The sequence below is a fragment of the Chiloscyllium plagiosum genome, unplaced genomic scaffold (assembly GCF_037043375.1).
Source record: "Chiloscyllium plagiosum isolate Xiang-an unplaced genomic scaffold, Cpla_swu_hap1 HiC_scaffold_4, whole genome shotgun sequence".
Lineage (NCBI taxonomy): Eukaryota > Metazoa > Chordata > Chondrichthyes > Orectolobiformes > Hemiscylliidae > Chiloscyllium > Chiloscyllium plagiosum.
The window spans coordinates 63,604,298-63,625,990 of NW_028270142.1; positions in this window are offsets into that span (position 1 = coordinate 63,604,298).

Genomic DNA, 21,693 nt, shown 5'->3' on the forward strand with positions numbered 1-21,693 from the left:
GGTAATGCCACCACATGGCCATATCAGCCAATAAAAGAGTTGTTAGAATGGCAAAGGAGCTCCTAAAAACCAAAACACAGCTCCCGAAGATCTAAAAGTAGCCCTCGAAAATATTTCAAAGAAAGCCCTTGGGAAAAAATGATTATTTTGACCCCAGAACTGGTGGCATGCATGCGATACATGTATGATCATGCAGTAAGGGAAACATTTCAAAAGTGAAAGTTGTCGTCAGCTGACAATGCACCAGGTACAAGCAGGATATAAAAAAACCTCCTGGACATATAGGGAGGGCCTTCATCATGGCCACAACTCTGCTGCCTGGCTCAATTATATTACTTTATCCATGTATGCATTATTTATTAAAACTGGTTTAGTCTGATAGTTAAATGCACCACCCCTTATTGTAATTGACACACATTTATGGTGACTGTGGAATTAAGGATATGACTTTATTATAACAAAAGCAATGTGATGTTTTTGTGTTCATTCCTTATTGAATGCTCAATTTAGTGTCTGGTGTTGTACTTGCCATTCTGTGGGACATGGCTGAACTTGCAGGTCCTCCTTTCTCTAAACGATATTACTTGAGATCACCTTCAGTGTTGATATCTGAAATATTATGGAGTGAACTCAAAGCTCTGTTAGGTCTCAGGCATCCAACACGAGGACAGCATCAGCACCCCTTAGACGTTCCTCATTTGATTATCATGACTGACTGTCCCCATCATACTCAGCCCACCCAGCAGGCCAGGCCCATTCCTATTTATGGCTCCATGTCTCTGTTTCAGTGAATCAGTCTTACCAGCTCCAAACCTCCATTGCAAGCTGCCATTTCCTTGCTTTCCTGCACATGCCTCAACATAGAAGAATATATTGACCTTGTTCAACATAGAAAAGCACTGACCTCAGTCACATCTGCTTAAAGCCAGGTGGTACAGGTCACCTTTCAACAAATTTGAACTGGGTGCCATAAGATTGGGGAGTTGACTTGAGTTCAAAGGTAGGATTGAGTTAAAATAATTCCAATATAATGAGCATTCATGGCTAGTCGTTTCTTACAAATCGGAACCACCCACTAGACATTGTGAGGCCCAATTACCAGAAATGTACCATTGAGTTAATCATTACATTTTAGCGCATGATTGGGAAAGCAAGATTTAAGCTTCCATCTAATTAAGGACTCCATCTGCCACTTTTCCACTTTTCCAGGCCTGATAATGGTTTCCTAATGTAATTGAGAGATGCAATAACTGGTTCTCCAAAACTTTGCATGATTGAAACTCACCTTTATTGGATTTAATGAGATGTTACCTTACCAGCTCAGGAATATAAGTGCCACAAACACTGGCTGGGCACATAGAATTATGGGCCATTCAACCCATCGACCATGTTCTGTCATTTAAAGCAATCTTGACTGATCAAATGCCATATGGCATAATGACTTTATGCCATACCTCTGTATGCCTTTGGTAATCAGAAATTTATCAACCTCTACTTTAAGTACAGTCAGAGCCTGAGCTTTCACACCCTTTGGAGTTTTAATTTCAAAGATTCTCAATCCTCTGAGTAGAAAGAAAAGTTCCTTATCTCTGTCCTAAATGATATTCTTTCTTTTTAAAATTATGTTTCTGATTCTAGTCTCCTTATTACTCTACTTATCACTTTAAGGATTTTGTAGGTTTCAATGAGGTCATTCTTCAAAATCCCAGAGAAGTCAGGCCCAGTCTGCCCAATCTATCTTCATAGTATACTCCCTTCATTCCAGGAACATGTCTGGTGAAGCTTTGCTGCACTCCCTTTATGGCAATAATATCTTTTCTGAGGTAAGGAGACCAAACAACATACACAATGTATTCCTTCATGGAACAAGTTAAATGATATTCCAGGAAATGCAAAAGAAATAACAATTGTCCTTCTAAATGTTCAGCTTAGCTGAAATCAATGATTGATCACAAAGAACATTGGTCTTAGGGAGGAAGGGGAATACACTTTTTAAGGTAGTGGATGCTTATAAAATTTCATGTCCTGCTCAGATTGAAATGAATCACTGCAAGTCATATGTGGTGTAAACTAAGCATATGTAAACCCTCTTTTGGATATCAGCTTTACACTCTCATTCTGTACAGCTTGGTGGTGAAAGTAAAGCTGGTAGACTAGAAGACTAGTATTCTATTGCCACTGGTTATCTATCTTGAGGAAAATATTAAAACCTAAAGCTGCTTCCAAATGATGCATTTGTCATTTTCAACTGCTTGTGTGTCACTAATTCTGATCAGTTCACATCCTATTGAAGATAAACAGATTCCCAATTACAAAACTGAGTACATTATATAAATAAGAACAATCATGCAAAAAATGAATATTTTGTGTCTAAATTTCAACGCATGATTCTTTCTTCCAGTTTTACTTTCATCCACTTCTTTTCATATCACATTTAATCACTTGCCTTGTAATTGTTGTCAGAGTGTTTATGGTTTTAAAATACACTTTCAATCAGTTAATAACAAAATAGAGTCATTGAGATATGCAGCACGGAAACAGACACTTCGGTCCAACTCATCCATGCTGAACAGATATCCTAAACTATTTGCCAGCACTTGGCCCATATCTCTCCAAACCCTTCCTATTCATATATACATCCAGATGCCTTTTAAATGTTGCAACTGAACCACCACTTCCTCTGGCAGCTCATTCCATTCATGCACCATCCTCTGTGTGGAAAAGTTGCCCCTTAGGTACCTTTTAAATTTTTTCACATCTTACCATAAACCTATGCCCTCTAGTTCTGGACTCCCCCATCTCAGGGAAAAGATCTTGTCTGTTTACCCCATCCATGTCCCTCATGATTTTATAAACTGTTGTTGTTGTTAAATGTTGTATTATTGACGAAGTTCTGTTAGTGGAAGATTTTTTTTAAAATTAGGAACAGATTTTAGCATAAAATATATTTAAATATAAGTTTTAAAAATTGCAATGCAACTTGAAACATATAGTCATGCCATCTTAACAGTTATTTTATAATCTGATTACATGGTTCTCAGAAAACTGTACCTTGCCGTCATGTGCTCATGCACTGGACATGTTGACAAGGCTGCTCATGATTTCCTTTCCCTGTTTTATTTTGGATGAGTAGATTGTCTGTGAGCATTGTATTCTGACTGGGCCAATGGATTAGTTTTATTATAAGTCGGGTTTCAAGTCATCATGTTGGATTATATGTGAGAACTGGGATAACACAAGCAAAGACTTTTTTTTTCTCATGAAATATGTAATAACACCAATTAACAGGCTTGATAACACTTGAAAAGTTTAGTGTTAGAACGGTGAATTAGGACAAAAATATAAATGTTAGGCAAAGAAGTTAATATGGATGTAAGATGGTGTGAATCTACCATGTATTATAATCAAAAGTGTGGGTCTCGTGAGCTGAATGGATAACAGCCGTATGTCCAAAGTCAGGTTTTATAGTGTCTTTGCTATCTGTTGAGAACAATAGGTTGCCCAAGTCTCCAAGTGATACCCGAATTGACTGAATTTAGAGAAAATGACTGAGAAGTCTTCATTGCTGACTGGAATTCCTGGAGATAACCCCTCAGGAAGGAATGGAAAAGCAGAAAGCAAAAGAAACGATTAGTTGATGGAAAAGGGAACTGGGAGAAGGAAAGAACTCCTTTTGGGCCATTACTATTTATCTGCAGAAAGGATTTAAAAAAGGAATGTTAAAAGATCTGAGATGAATATGATTTCACTTCTTTCTTAAATCTACAAATAATCAATGAAACATTTACAAATAACTAATTAGTTCATTGTAATAAGTGTCATCAATAAAGTGGAAAAGTAACAATATAAGACATTCGCCTTCCCTTTGCCATAAACTGGGCATGCATTGCCTTTACTTTTCCATGGTTGTAACAGACTTTTGGACAGGGCTCAGTTTTGCTATTAGAACACAATAACCTGATGGAGATATTTGTCCACTCTCCACCACTTTCTGCCAATCCTTTTAATCATTCAAGTCTGATGCATTCACAACAATCTTCAGTCAGAAGTGCTGAGCGGATGATGCATTCCGGGCTCCTCCAGTGGTCCCCAGCATCGCAGATATCAGTCTCCAGCCAATTTGATTCACTCCACGTGATATCAAGAAACAGTTGGAGGCACTGGACACTGCAAAGGCAATGGACCTTGATAACATTCCAGTAATAGTACTGAAGAAGTGTGCTCCAGAAGTGTGGCTCCTCTAGCCAAGCTCTTCCAGTACAATTACAACACTGCCATCTACCCGACAATGTGGAAAATTGCCCAGGTATGTCCTGTACAAACCCGACCCAGCCAATTATTATCCAATCAGTCTACTCTCCATCATCTGTAAAGTGATGGAAGGGGTCAACAACAGTGTTATCAAACAGCACCTGCTGAGTGATGCCCAGTTTGGGTTTCGCCAGGGTCACTCAGCTCCTGACCTCATTACTGACTTGCTTCAAACATAGACAAAAGAGCTGAATTCCAGTGGTGAGGTGAGTGACAACCCTTGACATCAAACCTGCATTTGACCAAGTATGGCATCAAGGAGCCATGTAAAAATGGAATCAATGGGTATCGGGGCAAATACTCCGCTGGTTAGAGTCATACCTGGTACAAAAGAAGATGATTGTGGTTGTGGAAGTTCAGTCATCTCAGCTCCAGGACATCTCTGCAGGAGTTCCTCAGAGTACTGTCCTCGGCTCAACAATCTTCAGCAGCTTCATCAATGACCTTCCATTTGTCATAAGGTCAGAAGTGGGGGTGTTCACCGATGATTCAGCACCATTCACAACTCGTCAGGTATGACGCAGTCAGTGCTCAAATGCAACAAGATCTCGACAATATCCAGGCTTGGGCTGACAAGTGGCAACTAACATTTGCGCCACACAAATACCAGACAATAACCATCACCAATAAGAGACACTTTAACCACCACCCCTCGACATTGAACGGTATTACCCTCACTAAATCCCTCACTGTCAACATCCTCGGGGTTAACATTGGCTAGAAACTCAATTGGACTCATCACATAAACATAATGGCTACAAGAGCAGGTCAGAGGCTAGGGATACTGCGGTGAATAACTCACCTCTTGACACCCCACAGTCTATCCACCATCTACAAGGCACAAGTCACGAGTGTGATGGAATACTCTTCACTTGCCCGAATCGGTGCAGCTCCAACAAACTCAAGAAGCTTGACACCATCCAGGACAAAGCAACCCGCTTGATTGGCACGACATCTACAAACATTCAATCCCTCCACCACCAGCGTTCAGTAGCAGCAGTGTGTACTATCTACAAGACGCAAAACAGAATTTCACCAAAGATCCTTAGACAGCACCTTCCAAACCCATGACCATTTTCACCTAGAAGGACAAGGGCAGCAAGTACTTGGGAACACCACCACCTGCAAGTTCCCCTCCAAGCCATTCACCACCCTGACATGGAAATATACCATCGTTCCTTCACAGTCATTGGGTAAAAACCCTGGAATTCCCTCCCTCGTGGCCATACGGGTCAACCCAGATCAAGTGGACTGCAGCAATTCAAGAAGGCAGCTCACCACCACCTTCTCAAAGGCAAGTAGAGATGGGTTGTCAATGCTGGCCAGTCAGCGATGCCCAAGTCCCACAAATGAATAAAAATAAGTTTGATTTTTTCAGAAAACAAATTGTGTGTGTGTGTGTGGTCGCTTGTTTGTTCGGTCATTCGCATGTGTGTGTGTGATTGTGTTAGTAAGTCCTGTAGTATACCTTAAAGGCATCAAGCTTTGCAACTGTCTGGCTACAAATTCTTGTGTATTCAGTTTAAGTAGGTAGTCCATTTGACAAATAAAGAAAATGTGCACAAAATATTAAGACATATCTCCAGATTGTGCTGTAGGTTAGTGATGAAATATTTATATATGCTTAAACCAGAGTCAAAGAGCACTGTGGTATTGACAGTGATTAAATGTCTAACATCTACTTAAAAACATTTTGAATTTTCAAAGTGTTTGAGATTAATACCCTGAGAGATCTCTATTGATTGTTTCTCATCCAGTCATTCCCAGCAGAGATGAATTTAAATTGCCATTGTATAAATGACCATGGATGTGTAAATGTGGTCAACTGGATCAAATTTTCAATTCTTTCTGATTTTCAGTTGTTAATGTCTGTATTTTTAAATTCACAACCAGCTTTTATCCTGGAGATTTTTTAACATATTTGTGTGAAATTCTACTTGCTTCATTTCATTTTTTTAAAATGCAGATGAAATAATCCCTGGGTTAGTAATTTCAGTTCTGCACCACAGGTCTACTGCACCTGGATTCAAATCATTACAGGTTTAAATTAGAGGAGCTGAAATGATGCTGTGCAACTCACAGAAAGTCATCCTGCTCCCTGATACATACTTTGCATATTTATTTAGCAAAGGGATCTAAGGCTTTCTGGAAAGATTTACAATCTAGTCTACTTTTTGCTGACGACTCCAACACAGACACAACAAAAACTACAAAAAGGAGTAGCCTTTCCTGTCCAAATAAGCAATTTAAAATTGATTATAGATCTAACTTTTGCTGTTATATTTGGTGTGGGATGTAATCTGCTGCATACCAAACTCCAGTCCAACATAGAATACTTTATCACAACTCTTCCTTTACTAATTCTTGCACAATTGTTTGATCATGCTATTAATTTCTCTTTTGCTTAAACTTTTAATATGATTAGATTAGATTACAGTGTGGAAACAGGCCCTTCGGCCCAACAGTCCACACCGACCCGCCGAAGCGAACCCACCCCTACCCCTACATTTACCCCTTACCTAACACTACGGGTAATTTAGCATGGCCAATTCACCTGGCCCTGCACATCTTTGGACTGTGGGAGGAAACCGGAGCACCCGGAGGAAACCCACGCAGACACGGGGAGAACGTGCAAACTCCACACAGTCAGTCACCTGAGGCGGGAATTGAACCCGGGTCTCTGGCGCTTCGAGGCAACAGTGCTAGCCACTGTGCCGCCCACATATATCTTTTAAAAGTCGATCTGTGCAATAGTAATAACATAGTCTCAACCAAGTTATCGATTAGTTCTCTTTTCATCTAGGTCGGATCAAGCGGTTGTAAGTACACTCCCAGGTCACTATTCCTAAAAGCTTCCTCAGTATGGGCATTCAATTCCTAGGCTTATCTCACTCCTTTATTCCAAACAGGGTGGAATATATGGCATTCTCAGATCCTCTGGCAGTTGTGCCTGTATAAGATGTGACAATGCTGCTCCTTTAACAGGGTTCTGTTGGCCATGGGTTTTTTTTCCCAGAGAGGTAGTAAAAGACACTGACCCTGAAAAGTCCAAGATGAAAGGTTTTAGGGTCAATTTGATTATAGTTAACAGATACTGCCTCAGGCAAAAGGCTATTAAGTTAAAAAAAAATCCTTGTATAATGAAAAGGGAGTGGCCTGTTTTCCCAGCTCAGCTTTACTCTGGTTTGGAGAAAGTGAGGACTGCAGATGCTGGAGATCAGAGCTGAAAAATGTGTTGCTGGAAAAGCACAGCAGGTTAGGCAGCATCCAAGGAGCAAGAGAATCGACGTTTCGGACATAAGCCATTCCTGAAGAAGGGCTTATGCCCGAAACGTCGATTCTCCTACTCCTTGGATGTTGCCTGAGCTGCTGCGCTTTTCCAGCAACACATTTTTACTCTGGTTTAGTTTGGTTTGGTTTTAGCACAGTAGAGTGGAAAAAAAGCTGCTGGATCCAAAGAAGCAGGTTCATGATGACCCTCTTCTCTCCTCTGTGTTTGATTTTACCTTTTGTGCCCAGGGATGTTTATGGGGATTGTTGCAAGTATTGGGAACAACATCATTAAGTTGAGATAATCTGTTGGGTTTTCAGATAGGTTACATTATTTGGTATCCTGTTCTCTTTTGTTTGTGTTTCATTTGGTGATCTTGTAAATAAATTCTGTTTTGCTTAAAACTATATGGTCTGACCAACTGTATCCCTGCTGGAATATCTATATTACACCTGCTTAAAACAACTAGCAAAATTAGTGTCTGGGCTACTTTCTTGAGGGGGTCTGGCCTGCTCTATAACAGATTGGGGGTACTTCATGGAATTTGTTCTGTAGTTCTGATTTGGGATTTGGGTTGTTGGACTCAAAGGCAGCGAGTGGTAGGTGTTGGTGTGTTTTGTTCTGGGTGTTGAATTCGGCTGGTTTAAACAGTGCTTGCGATAGCAATGGTTCTTTCAGTCATCAAGAGTTTTTTGGGGGTGGAAGAAGTGACCTGGGGGTTTTGCAACAGGCAATTATGGCCAAGCTGCTAGAATTAGCATTCAAGCGCAGTTGGAGTTGCCTCCTTCCGTTAAGAAAGGACATACAACTGCATTAGTAGCTCAGCATTTAAATTTGCTGGAAAGGCCATCAGAATTTTTAGACATGGCTAAAGTTTGACTGAAAATGAAGTAGCTTGAGTTCGAAGCAAAAGACAAGGAATCATGATTAAAAGCAGAGGAAAGAGAAAAAGGGAGAGAGAGAGAGAGAGATGAGAAAGAAGAGGAGAGAGGGAAAAGGAAGAAAGAGAGGAGTTCCAAAATTCATTTTCTGAAGTAGTGAGAAATCATGTGGGAGAGCAAAGAGTTAACATGGCAAGATTAGCAGATGAAATGGCTGATGATTATGAGTTATCCATAAATCAAAATTTGGCTTCCAAAATCAATTTGAATCCATGAGGGATAGGAATTGTGGAAAAGAGAAATTCTCATGTGGAAAAGGAAAGGTAGATCTCGGTGAAGATCATAAGGATAACATCCCACAGAGTAAAAAGGAAACCCTTAAAGGGGACAGAGACAGAGAAGTTAAAAAGCTCGATGTTTTCACTGCAATAAAGTAGGCCACATGAGATCACAGTGTCCGTGGGTTAGGAAAAGCACAGGGAAGCCAGTTGGAGGAAAACAGGATAAACCAGTGAATTTTGTTGGAGTGGTGAGGGAAAGCACAGTGCAGGCTAGAAAGCTGCACCAGAATGTACAAACTGGTCGGAGGTTGGTTTAAGAGGAAGTGCCAGATCTTCTTAAACCATATACCTGCAAGGGTAAAGTTTATTCGCGTAGGCCAGGAGCAGCAGGTAAAGAGGTTACAATATTAAGAGATACAGGATCTTCTCAATCTGTGATGTTGAAAGGTGAGAAGATCTGGACCTCTGAACGACTATTGCCAGAAAAGGTATGAGTAATGGGAATTCACAGTGAGAGAAGGACTGCTCAATGATGCAAAGTGATGTAAAGAGTCCAGTGAAAAGTGGGAAATTGTGTTAGGAGTACTGGACAAACTCTCAGCTCAGGAATCTAATTTATACTTGCTAATGACATAACTGGTTCACAGGTAGGAGTGCTGCCTATTGTGGTTGAAAAGCCAGTGGAAACTCAGGCAACTGAACTATAACAGGACACATATCCTGAGATTTTTCCTGACTGTGTGTTGTAATGAGATCATAAAGAGTACAGTTAAGAAAGTTGAAGTGGAATTAGCAGAGACACTGTTTGATCAGATGGTGGAAACAAACCAGGTGGAGATAGATGACAAAGCAGACATCTTTAGCTCAGATAAATTAATTCAGTTAAGGCTGAAAGATGAAAATTTAAAACAATTGTATCAAAAATCATACACAGAAAAAAAAATTTGAGTGTATCACCGAATGTTATTATCTTAAAAATGACGTTTTAATGAGGAAATGGAAACCATCACATATTCAGGCAGATGAGAAATGGTCAGAAGTTTATCAAGTCATATTGCCAGTGGGTTATAGAAAGGAGGTGTTGCGAGTGGCGCATGTGCTACCAAAAGGGGGTCATATGCTGCCACTAGCGAGAAAAGCTCAAAGCTAAAATACAAAAGCATTTTTACTGACTTGGACTGTACAGGAATGTAATTGAATTCTGCCAAACATGTCAGGGAATTGGAAAATCACAGACAATCACAGGTAATAAAATCTGCACTTTTAATACTTATTCCAGCATTTGAGGAACCTTTGACAAGAGTCTTGATTGGTTGTGTAGGACCCCTACCTAAAACAAAAAGTGGGAATTAGTATTTGTTAACAATAATGGATGTGTCCACTAGATTTCCAGAGGCTGTCCCATTATGTAATATCACAGCTAAACGGATGAGAGAAGAGTTACTCAGATTTTCCACTAGATATGGACTACCCACAGAGATGCAATCAGATCAAGGGTCAAACTGCACCTCAAAACTATTCAAGGAAGTTGTGGATAGCTTAGGAATAAAACAATTTAAAACTACTGTGTATCATCCAGAATCGCAGGCAGCACTAGAAAGGTGGTATCAGTCATTAAAGATCTTATTGAATCCCTACAGTGTGGAAACAGGCCCTTCAGCCTAACAAGTCCACACCAACCCTCTGAAGATCAACCCACCCATATTACTTATTACTCAATATTTTCCTTGACTAATGCACCTAACCTACACATTCCTAAACATTTTGGGCAATTTAGCATGACCAGTTCACCTAATCTTGTTGAAGGCTTATAGTTAAGACTATCCAGATGATTGAAATGAAGGAATTCTGTATGTGTATTTTGCAATCAGAGTTGCACCAAATGAATTGACCAAGTTCAGTCCATTTGAATTTGTTTTTGGGCATGAAGTGAGAGGATCACTAAAACTGATTAAGGTGAAATTGATAAGTCAGAATTCAGAGACTACAGATTTGGACTATGTGTCAAATTTTCAGGAACGATTAAATAGAGCAGGGGATTTGCCTGCACAGCAATTAAAAGTGTCACAGCATGCAATGAAACAGAAAGCCGCCAGAAATCAAAAATTTACTATTTTGCTATCGGAGATAAGGTGTTAGTGTTACTTTCAGTGATAGGTGAACCTTTAAAAGTAAGGTTTAGTGGATCTTATCAAGTCAAAAGGAAATTGAGTGAGGTGAACTATTTGGTAAGGATTCCAGACACAAGAAATCTCAGAGTGTGTCATGTGAATATGCTGAAAAGATATTTTGACAGGAAAGGAAAGCCAGAGGAGAGTGTGTTATTGGTGAGGATTCTGAACTGGACATTCCTCATGTTAAATTAGACAATGAGGACATTGTCAAAACTTGGGATAAATTATTGAATTACCTTCCTGGGGAAAATTGAAATGACCTGAAAGACTTATTGCTATCACATGGGGAACTATGTGGAAATGAGCTGGAAGGTACTAATCTAATTATGCATAATGTAGATATAGGAGATGCTGTTCCGATTAAGCAACATCCTTATAGATATAACCTCTAAAGTTGACACAGGTTCAAAAGGAGTTTGAATGCATGCTCCAAGACGACATAATCGAAGTGAGTTACAGTGACTGGAACTCACCCATAGTAATGGTGCCAAAGCCAGATGGTACCAGATGTGTGGAGTATCACTTTTTTTTATTTCAAAAATATACTTTATTCATAAAATAATTTGATGGTCTGTACAGTTGGACATGCCATACATACGTAAACATTTACATACAGAGATCAGAATTTATCATTTTTATATACAGGTCTGTATGTTTATCAATCATATGTCCATATATTTAGCTGAGGCGTCAGCAGAGCCCAAATGACTGCATGGGCCCCCTGTTCTTCTTAGGCAGGCAGATGTTACACGGTGGTCTTTCCCCACTGCGCCTTGGCGGCAGCTGCCCCAAGCTTCAGCGTGTCCCTCAACACGTAGTCCTGGACCTTGGAATGTGCCAGTCTGCAACACTCAGTCAGGGTCAACTCCTTCAGCTGGAAGATCAACAGGTTTCGGACCGCCCAGAGAGCGTCCTTCACCGAGTTGATGATCCTCTAGGCACAGTTGATCGTCTCGGTGTGCGTCCCGGGGAACAGACTGTAGAGCACGGAGTCCCGCATCACAGCGCTGCTCTGGACGAACCTCGACAAACACCACTGCATTCCTCTCCAGACTTCCTCTGCATAAGCACATTCCAGAAGGAGGTGTGTGACAGTCTCGTCCCCCCCGCAGCCGCTTCGAGGGCAGCGTGCGGTGCGGCTGAGAGTCCGGGCGTGCATAAAGGATCTCACAGGCAGAGCCCTTCTCACCACCAGCCACGCCATGTCTTGGTGCTTGTTGGAAAGTTCTGGCGATGAGGCATTCTGCCAAATGGCTTTGACAGTCTGCTCAGGGAACCGCTCAATAGGATCCACCCTCTCCTTTTCCCGAAGGGTCTCAAGGCCACTACGTGCTGACCACTTCCTGATGGACTTGTGGTCAAAGGTGTTTTTCTTCATAAACTTCTCCACAAAGGACAGATGATACGGAACGGTCCAACTACTCGGAGCGTTCCGCGGCAGCGAGACCAGGCCCATCCTTTGCAACACTAGAGACAGGTAGAACCTCAGTACGTAGTGACACTTGGTGTTTGCGTACCGGGGATCCACGCACAGCTTGATGCAGCCACACACAAAGGTGGCCATCAGGGTGAAGATGGCATTGGGTGTATTTTTTCCCCCGTTGCCCAGATCTTTATATAGCGAGTCCCTTTGGACCCAGTCCATCTTTGACCTCCATATAAATTGGAAGATGGTCCGGGTGACTGCAGCGGCACAGGTTCTGGGAATAGGCCAGACCTGTGCCACGTATAACAGCAATGACAGTGCCTCACACCTGATGACCAGGTTTTTTCCCGCGATGGAGAGCGACCGTAGCTTCCATCTACCCAGTTTCTGCCTCATTTTCCTGATACGCTCCTCCAAAGACTTGCCGCACTCCCCAGCCCCTCCGAACTAAATACCCAGCACCTTCAGGTGGTCAGTCCTGACGGTGAAGGGGATCGAGGATTGGTCGCCTCAGTTCCCAAAGAACATGGCCTCGCTCTTGCCTCGGTTTACCTTGGCCCGCGAGGCCCATTCGAACTGGTCACATATGCACGAGTCTGCGCACGAACAGTGGATCCGAGCAGAAAACAGTGACGTCATCCATGTACAGGGAGGCCTTAACCTGCAGGCCCCTGCTGACAGGAATAGTCACCCCTCTTAGGCTCGCATCCTTCCTGATGGACTTGCCAAATGGCTCTATGCAGCACACAAAGAAGGCAGGAGAGAGAGGGCAGCCCTGCCTGACTCCAGATCTGACTGGGAAGCTATCTGATTCATACCCATTGATTGAGACTGCACTGACAATGTTGGTGTAGAGCAGTCTGATCCAATTGCAGATTCCCTCCCCAAAGCCCATTTTGGAGAGAACATCCCTCATATACCTGTGTGATATCCTGTCAAAGGCTTTCTCCTGGTCCAGGCTAATCAGGCAGGTGTCCAACCCTCTGTCCTGCACATAGGCGATCGCATCCCTGAGAAATGCGAGACTCTCAGCGATCTTCCTGCCCGGTACAGCACAGGTTTGGTCAGGGTGAATCACCAACCCCAGAGCAGACCTGGCACGGTTGGCGATAACCTTTGACAGAATTTTGTAATCCGCATTCAACAGTGAGATTGGGCTCCAATTTTTGAGTTCCTCCCTCTCCCTCTTCCGCTTGTAGATGAGGGTGATGATGCCTTTTCTCATGGTACCTGCCCGAAGCATACTGACATACACCTCCAGCAGGTCCTGGCCAATCAAGTCCCACAGAGCAGAATAGAGGTCAACCGGTAAGCCGTCGCTTCCGGGAGTTTTATTCTTTTCGAAGGACTCGAGGGCCTTGGTCAGCTCATCCAGACTCTCCGGTGTTCTGTCGTCTAAGACCTCCGTGATAGAGGACAGGAACGACTGGGAGGCCACGCTGTCATCATACAGACTGGCATAGAAGGATTTGCTGATCCTCATGATGTCAGCCTGAGATGACGTTATCGAGCCATCTTCTTCCTTCAGGCTGCTGAGCACGGAGCTCTCTTTGTATACCTTCTGGAAGAAGAAACGTGAGCACGTCTCGTCTTGCTCCACCGAGCGGACCCTGGACCGGAAGATTATCTTGGAGGCCTCCGAAGCAAAGAACGAGGCTTGCTGGCCCTTCACCTCCTGGAGGTCCTCCGTGACATCCACCCTCATCATCTGCAGCAGGATCAGGTTCTGCGTACTTTCCTGGAGCTGGGACAGTTTTCCCCGCCTCTCTCTCGCCTCCTGGACACCTTTGAGGATGAAGAACCTCTTGATGTTCCCTTTTACTGTTTCCCACCAGTCCGCTGGGGACTCAAAGAGGGGCTTCACGGTTCTCCAACCTGCGTAGTCCCTCTTGAGCTCCTCAATGTTTGCTGGGATCAACAGCTTTATGTTCAGCTTCCACGTTCCCTTACCAGCCCGCTGCTAACCCTGTAGGTGACAGTCGGCCAGCAGGAGGCAGTGGTCAGAGAAGAACACCGGCTTGACGTCGGTGGATCTGACCGAGTGCATTCGGGACACAAACAGGTAATCTATCCTTGAGCGGATAGACCCGTCTGCCCGTGACCAGGTGTATCTACGCTGCGCTCCATCTGCAGGGGCGCTGAAGACGTCGTGTAGCTTGGCATCTTTTACCGTGTCCATCAGGGCTCTGGACGTGGCATCCAGTTTACTGTCCCCCCCCCCCCCCCCGCTGGATTGTCCATCTGCATCAATGATACAGTTGAAGTCTCCGGCTAGAATGACCGACCTGGACGTAGCCAGCAACAGTGGAAGCTGCTGCAGGAGGGCCAACCGTTCACTCTTACCCACTGGGGCGTATACATTAATCAGTCTCAGGGGAGCATTCCTGTACATGATGTCGGCGACGAGGAGGCGCCCGCCCACCACCTCCTTAACCTCTCAACAGGATACCCAGGCCGGAGGCGCGGCTATCGTTGCCCCCCCGACCAAACTGACAGCCCATGGGCCCAAAAGCTCGACCATCTCCTGTAGCTGCTGAGGTGCGGTATCCCACACTCCTGGAGAAACAGGACGTCGGCTTTAACGTTGGCCAAGAAGGCCATCGTAGAAACACATCGCGTAGCCAATTTGATGCTACGCACATTGATGCTGGCAAATCTTATCCCCATTTTAACAGTTTAAGAGGTTACCAGTGTCCATTTGCTGCTGGTCTTGCCTCTTTGGGGTAGCTGTGTGCATCCCTGTGGTGACAGCAAACTGCTGGACCCTCCCTGGGCTGAGGTAGCTGTCCGGCTCCATGCTGGGGCCATTTCCCCGCTCTGGTGTCTTCGGATCGGGCCCAGGGTCCGCATGGTCCAGTTCTCCATCTGACAGCGGGGCTGTCACAGGACCGCTGCTCCCAGTTACCTGGAGCTGTGGGCCGGTGGGTACCTCTTGGCTCTCTCCAGGATGGGGGAGGCCTTTACCCATCCCCTCAGAGGGATCATCTTTTCCTGTTTGGGTGGTCCTACCCTCCTTTTTCCCCATGGCGCTCTGTCTCTTCCTCTGGTGATGACCCTCCTTGCGCCCGTCCTCACTGTTGGAAGAGCTGCCTGTATCCTCGTCGTGTAGGTGTCGCTTCCCCCTTTGCTGGGTGGCTTTGGGGGCCTTGTGAGGTTTCCTCTTCCTGCTTTTGACAGAAATCCAATCCTCTGCCTCCTTTGTTCCCTCCTCTTCCATTTCCTCCCTCTGTCTTGAAGGAGCTTGGATCGGCTGCTGCACCTCCCCGCTGTCTGCCGTCTGCTCCGCTACAGCCTGCCCTTCCTTCTGGGTGCCTCCAGACACCGTTCCCGTGCTGTTTTGTGGTACCTTGCTGGTCTTAGGCGGTCCACAGCTCGTGTTGCCACCTCCAGCCATCTGTGCATAGGTGGCGGCCCCTCGTCTTGGGCAGGCCTTGTACATGTGGCCTGCCTCTCTGCACAGATTACAGTTCTTGGCCTCCTTACATTCCTTGGTCGGGTGGCCTTCCTGCTTGCAGTTTCGGCAGACGGTCACCTTACAATCCACCGCCATGTGGCCTGACCTCCCGCAGGTTCGGCACACTTTCGGCTGTCTTGTGTATGTCAGGTAACCTCTGCTTCCTCCGATTGTGGGTGGAGGATGTTCCCACTGGCATCCACCCTCAGTGTTACCCTGACCTGTCATTTGCTGGTCCAGATCCCGAAAGGATCGACCACATCGGTACTCTCTCCCTTGACCTGGATGTATCTTCTCAGGAAGGTCAGGACATCTGCTGCTGGGACGTGAGGGTTGTACATCTGGATTGTTACAACCCGACTCTTCTGCGCAGGAAGCACACACAACGGGACCGCCGAGAAAATGGAGAACAGGTCTTCTCCTTGAAGACCTTCAGGAGCTGCTCGCAATTCTTCACGCTCCTGAAGGTCACATCGAAATAGCCTGCCGCAGGGAAATCCTGCAGGCAGTACACATCCGCTGCTTCGTACATGCAGCACTCCAGCAAAATCTTCTTCATGAACACTGTCCGATCGACCAGTGTGTGCTCCTCCACCTTCTTCACAGTCACCCTGATTTGTTGCGAATGCCCTGGCCAGGGCTGCGAGCGGCTGCTGAGGCCATAGTTCTGAGGTTGGCTGGTACCTGAATTGGCATTAGGCCAAAGCCAGCATAAAGATCCACCAAGAGCAGGTCAGCACAACCAAACAATCCTCCAACGTCCAATCATGATTCAGCGATGGTCTCTAGCAGCTCCGACGACTCGCAACACAATCCCCGTGCTTTCTCCCCTGCCAGCACACGTCCACTGCGTCGAACCTGCAGCACTCGAGCAGAATCTCTTCCTCTGATCCTCAGGAACTACACATATTCCGAGCCAAAAAGCCGAGAAGCGATATCACATGGTCAATACAGTTACAAAGACTGATGCATATCCAATTCCATAATTGGAAGACTGTGTTGAGAAGGTGGGACAAGCAACTTACACTTCTAAGTTGGACTTGCTCAGAGGATACTGGCAGGTGTCTTTGTCAGAAAGTGCAAAGGCAATTTCGGCTTTCGTAACGCTGAATGAACTGTATCAGTTTAAATTCGAGAGTGTGGTGCTGGAAAAGCACAGCAGGTCAGCCAGAATCCAAGGAGCAGGAGAATTGACGTTTCAGACATAAGCCCTTCATCAGAATGAGGCTTGTAGTCCAGGAGGTGCTGAGAGATAAATGGGAGGGGGTGGGGCTGGGCAAGGTAGCTGGGAATGTGATAGGTAGATGAAGATGGGGGTAAAAGTGATAGGTCGGAGAGGAGAGTGGAGCAAATAGGTGGGAAGGAAGATGGACAGGTCAAGAGGGCGGTGCTTTGTTGGAGGCTGGGACTGGGATAAGGTCGGGGAAGGGCAAATGAGGAAACTGATTAAATCCGCATTGATCCCATGGGGTTGCAGGGTCCCAAGGCAGAAGGTGAGGCATTCTTTCTCCAGACATCAGTTGGTTACAGTTTTGTGATGGAGGAGACCCAGGACCTGCAAATCCTTGGTGGAGTGGAAGAGGAAGTTGGAGTGTTGAGCCACGGGAGAGTGGGGTTAGTTGATGCGGGTGTTCCAGAGTTCTCTGAAATGATCTGCAAATTGGCTTCCTGTCGATTCTCCTGCTCCTCGGATGCAGCCTGACCTGCTGTGCTTTTCCAGCACCACACTCTTGACTCTGATCTTCAGCATCTACAGTCCTCACTTTCTCCGTGTATCAGTTTAAAGTCAAGCCATTTGGTTTGAATAATGTACCAGTCACATTTCAGAGATTAATTAATGAGGTCATTCCTGGACTACCAAACTGCGTCTTATACATAGATGACCTGGTGATTTTTTTGTCATACATGGAAGGAACATTTGTTACATTTATCAGACTTGTTCGATCGACTTTGGAAGGCAGGTATCGTGATAAGCCTGGTTAGAGACATAAAAACTGCAGATGCTGGATTTGAAGGTAGACAGGCAGGAGGCTGGGAGAACACAGCAAGCCAGGCAGCATCAGGAGGTGAAGAAGTCAATGTTTCGGGCATAAACCTTCTTGTCCTGAAGAAGGGTTACACCTGAAATGTTGGCTTCTCCACCTCCTGATGCTGCCTGGCTTGCTGTGTTCTTCCAGTCTCCTGCTTGTCTACCTTGGTGGTAAACCTAGCTAAAAGTGAGAAATGTGATGCTGGAAAAACACTGCAGGCCAGGTAGCATCCAAGGAGCAGGAGAATCGACATTTCGGGCATAAGCCCTTCTTCAGGAATGAGGAAGGGCTTATGCCCGAAACGTCAATTCTCCTGCTCCTCGGATGCTGCCTGGCCTGCTGTGTTTTTCCAGCACCACATTTTTCAACTCTGGTCTCCAGCATCTGCAGTCCTCACTTTCTCCTAGTTAAAAGTGAATTTGCCAAAGTCCAAGTCACCTTCCTGGGCCATGTTATTGGACATGGACAAATGGCCCCACGGGATGCGAAAACAAAGGTAACTGAGGAGTTTCCCATCCCATCGAGAAAAAGAGTGTATTACTATTTCTAGGATTGAGTGGATTTTATTGAAAATTCATACAAAATTTTAGCAGTGTGGCTGCTCAACTCACTAAATTGCTAACGAAAGGCAAGAGGTTTAGAGGGCAGCAGACTGTCAAAAGGCATTTGACAACCTGAAGGCTGTGTTAACCACTGCCCCAGTATTAGCCACACCTAATTATACAAACGCATTCAAGGTGGCTATTGATGAGGTTCTAGGTTGTTGGTATTGTGCTCTTCCGAGGAGACAACGAGAAAATAGAAAGACCTATCGGGTATTTCTCCAAGCAGTTCAACATTCATCAGCAGAAATATTCAACAATAGAGTAGGAGATTTTGAGCTTGGTTTTGGCATTTCAATGTTTATCTTACTAGTAATGTATCTGAGACAATCCCATATACTGATCATAACCCATTGACATTTGTGGAGAAATTAAAGGAGTAAAAGGCCAGACTGTTGAGATGGAACTTGTTGCAGCCATTCAATTTGAAAGCTGTGCATGTGGCAGGATGAGAAAACGTGATTGCTGAGACATTGTCGAAGCTTGAATGAGAATTGGAGGTGCTCAGTGGCAGGAGTGAAACAGACTGAAACAAAACGTAGTAGTGCGTATTTGCATGATTATAGTCAACGTCATGGAGATGTGTGTTGTAGAGGACAAACAATCTAGGATTAAGAGGTTTTAAAATGAAGCCATCTTTAGTTATTGATAGTTCTTTTATTTTAAGGGGGGACGGTGTGACGATGCTGTTCTTTTAACAAGGTTATGTTGGCCATGGTTTTTTTTCCCAAGAGACGTCGTAAAAGACACAGACCCTGAAAAGTCTAAGTTGAAGTGTTTTAGGGCCAATTTAATTATAGCTAACAGATACTGCCTCAGGCCAAAAGACTTTAAAGTTAAAAAAAACTTATACAATGAAAGGGGAGTGGCCCGTTCTCCCAGCTCAGCTTTACTTTGGTTTGGTCTGGTTTGGTTTGGTTTTAGCATAGTAGAGTGGAAAAAGGCTGCTGGACCCCAAAGAAGCGGGTCCATGCTGATCCTCCTCTCTCTGTGTCATCTCTCCTGTAAGACCCTGTGTTTGATTTTACCTTTTGTGCCTAGGGATGCCTTTGGGAGTTGTTGCAAGTACTAGGAACAGCATCATTAAGTTGAGATAAACTGTTACATTTTCGAATAGGTAAGTTATTTGGTATTCTGTTCTCTTTTGTTTGTGTTTCATTTGGTAATCTTGTAAATAAATTCTGTTTTCTTTAAAACTATGTGGTTTGACCAACTGCATCTCTGCTGGAATATCCACGTTACACCCGCTTAAAACAATTAGCAAAATTGGGCTACTTTCTTGTAGGGTTTTGAGGGCCTGGTCCATAACAAAGAGAAGGGTCAAAAGCTTTTGACCAACAATCTGCAAATTATACCTTTACTTCCCTTAGAAACGTAAGATGTTTTCCACCCAGACTAGATAATTTACCAATTTCAATCACTACTCACCTTTTTTGGACTTCCTTTTTATCTATATTTTATCTCATTCGCAATTTTGACAACCTCAGTTATTGCAGACTTGGCAAAGTTCTCATCCTTAGTGTATACGGATAGTTATTTAGTATCTAAGCCATGACTTTTGCCATCACCAATCAATGTTCATTTGGTCCATATGTACCAAACCAAACCTTTGATGATCATTTTAATGGTAAAGAGCTTTGGAGCTCTTATGCTCCTATGCAGCTTTGGCTGAAAATCCAGACAACCCTCAGTTTGTTGAATTGGCAGCAGTCCAAGGAAATCGTTGCCTGATTGACAGTTCTTTTGCTGCGATCTACTTTGTCAATGTATAATGATCATTCACAAACGATAAAGAAGTATTAAATATTTGCAGATTTTGCTATTGAAACTTCAAGGTGTCTGGGTGATTAACAATTTAAAAAGACTATAGCAAAGAGTTCTTTTGAAGAAAGTACGAAGCTGTGAGTGAATTGGGTTCTAAATCTTTTCTACATGTCAGCACGATGGCTCAGTGTTTAGCACTGCAGCCTCACAGCGCTAGGGACCCGGGTTTGATTGCAGCCTTGGGCGACTGTGTGGAATTTGCATATTCTCCCCGTGTTTGCGTGGGTTTCCTCCGGGTGTTCCGGTTTCCTCCCACAATCCAAAGACATGCAGATCAGGTGGTCTGGCCATGCTAAATTGCCCATATTGTTAGGCACATTAGTCAGAGGGAAATGGGTCTGGCTGGGCTACTCTTCGGCTAGTCGGTGTGGACTTGTTGGGCTGAAGGGCCTGTTTCCACACTGTAGGGAATCTGATCTAATCAGTTGTATAGTTTGCTGATTTTGTACAGACTATTTACTGTGAGAGTAGGCATGGGAATGTCATAGGTTGGCATGGAGGGTGTGAGCAGCCATGAAGGGGGTGGGTACGATGGCATGAGCTGGCATGGATTGGTATGAATGGGGACTGCAGGGTGGGCGCTGATGAGATGTGAGAGAATAGGGTTGTTTTGTGCCTTATTGGTTTTATAGGAAGACCCAGTGCATCAACATGGGCCTTTGAAACAGCCCCTTTAAATAGCATCCGGCAGCACCTATGGCTAGCTTCGTTGCTTACCCTGGGGGCAGCAGGTCTGGAGTCAGCCTTTTCAGACACCTTCTCCTAAGATGTACAGGTTGAGTCAAGAAATTTCTCAACTCCCACAACCTGTCCTTGGTTGAAACTCCAGCCCAGTCTTCAGTAAGTATATAACCTCCTATGGTAATTCTAAATAAAAACTTAAAGAACTGTAGATGCTTGAATCGCAACAAAAACTGAAGTTTTTGGAAAATCTCAGCAGCTCTGGCAGCATCTGTGAAGACAAATTAAAGTCAATGTTTCAGGTCCAGTGGCCCTTCCTCAAAACTGATGGTGGATAGGAAAGTGTTGGTTTATATGCAGAAGATAGGGTGGGGGAGGGGTAAAGAGTAAACGATAGGTGGGCATAGAGCCTAAAGAGGGAGAAGAGCAGTTGGACAGACAAAGGAGTCGATAATAATTTGGCTTGGAGGGTGAATAGCTGTTAATGGAGACTATTAGTGGCTAAAAATAAGTAGTGTATAATGGCAAACTATGTGATAATAAGGCCTGGTGTGTGGGGTTGAGGACTAGGACATGGGAGAGTTCAGGGCCTAAAGTTATTAAACTTGTTATTGAGTCTAGAGGGCTGCAGAGTCCACAAGCAGAAAGTGAGGTGTTGTTCTTTCAGCTTGCACTGAGCTTCGCGAGAGCACTGCAGCAAGCCTGAATCAGAGATATTGGCCAGGGAACAGGGTGGTGTGTTGAAGTGGCAGGCAACT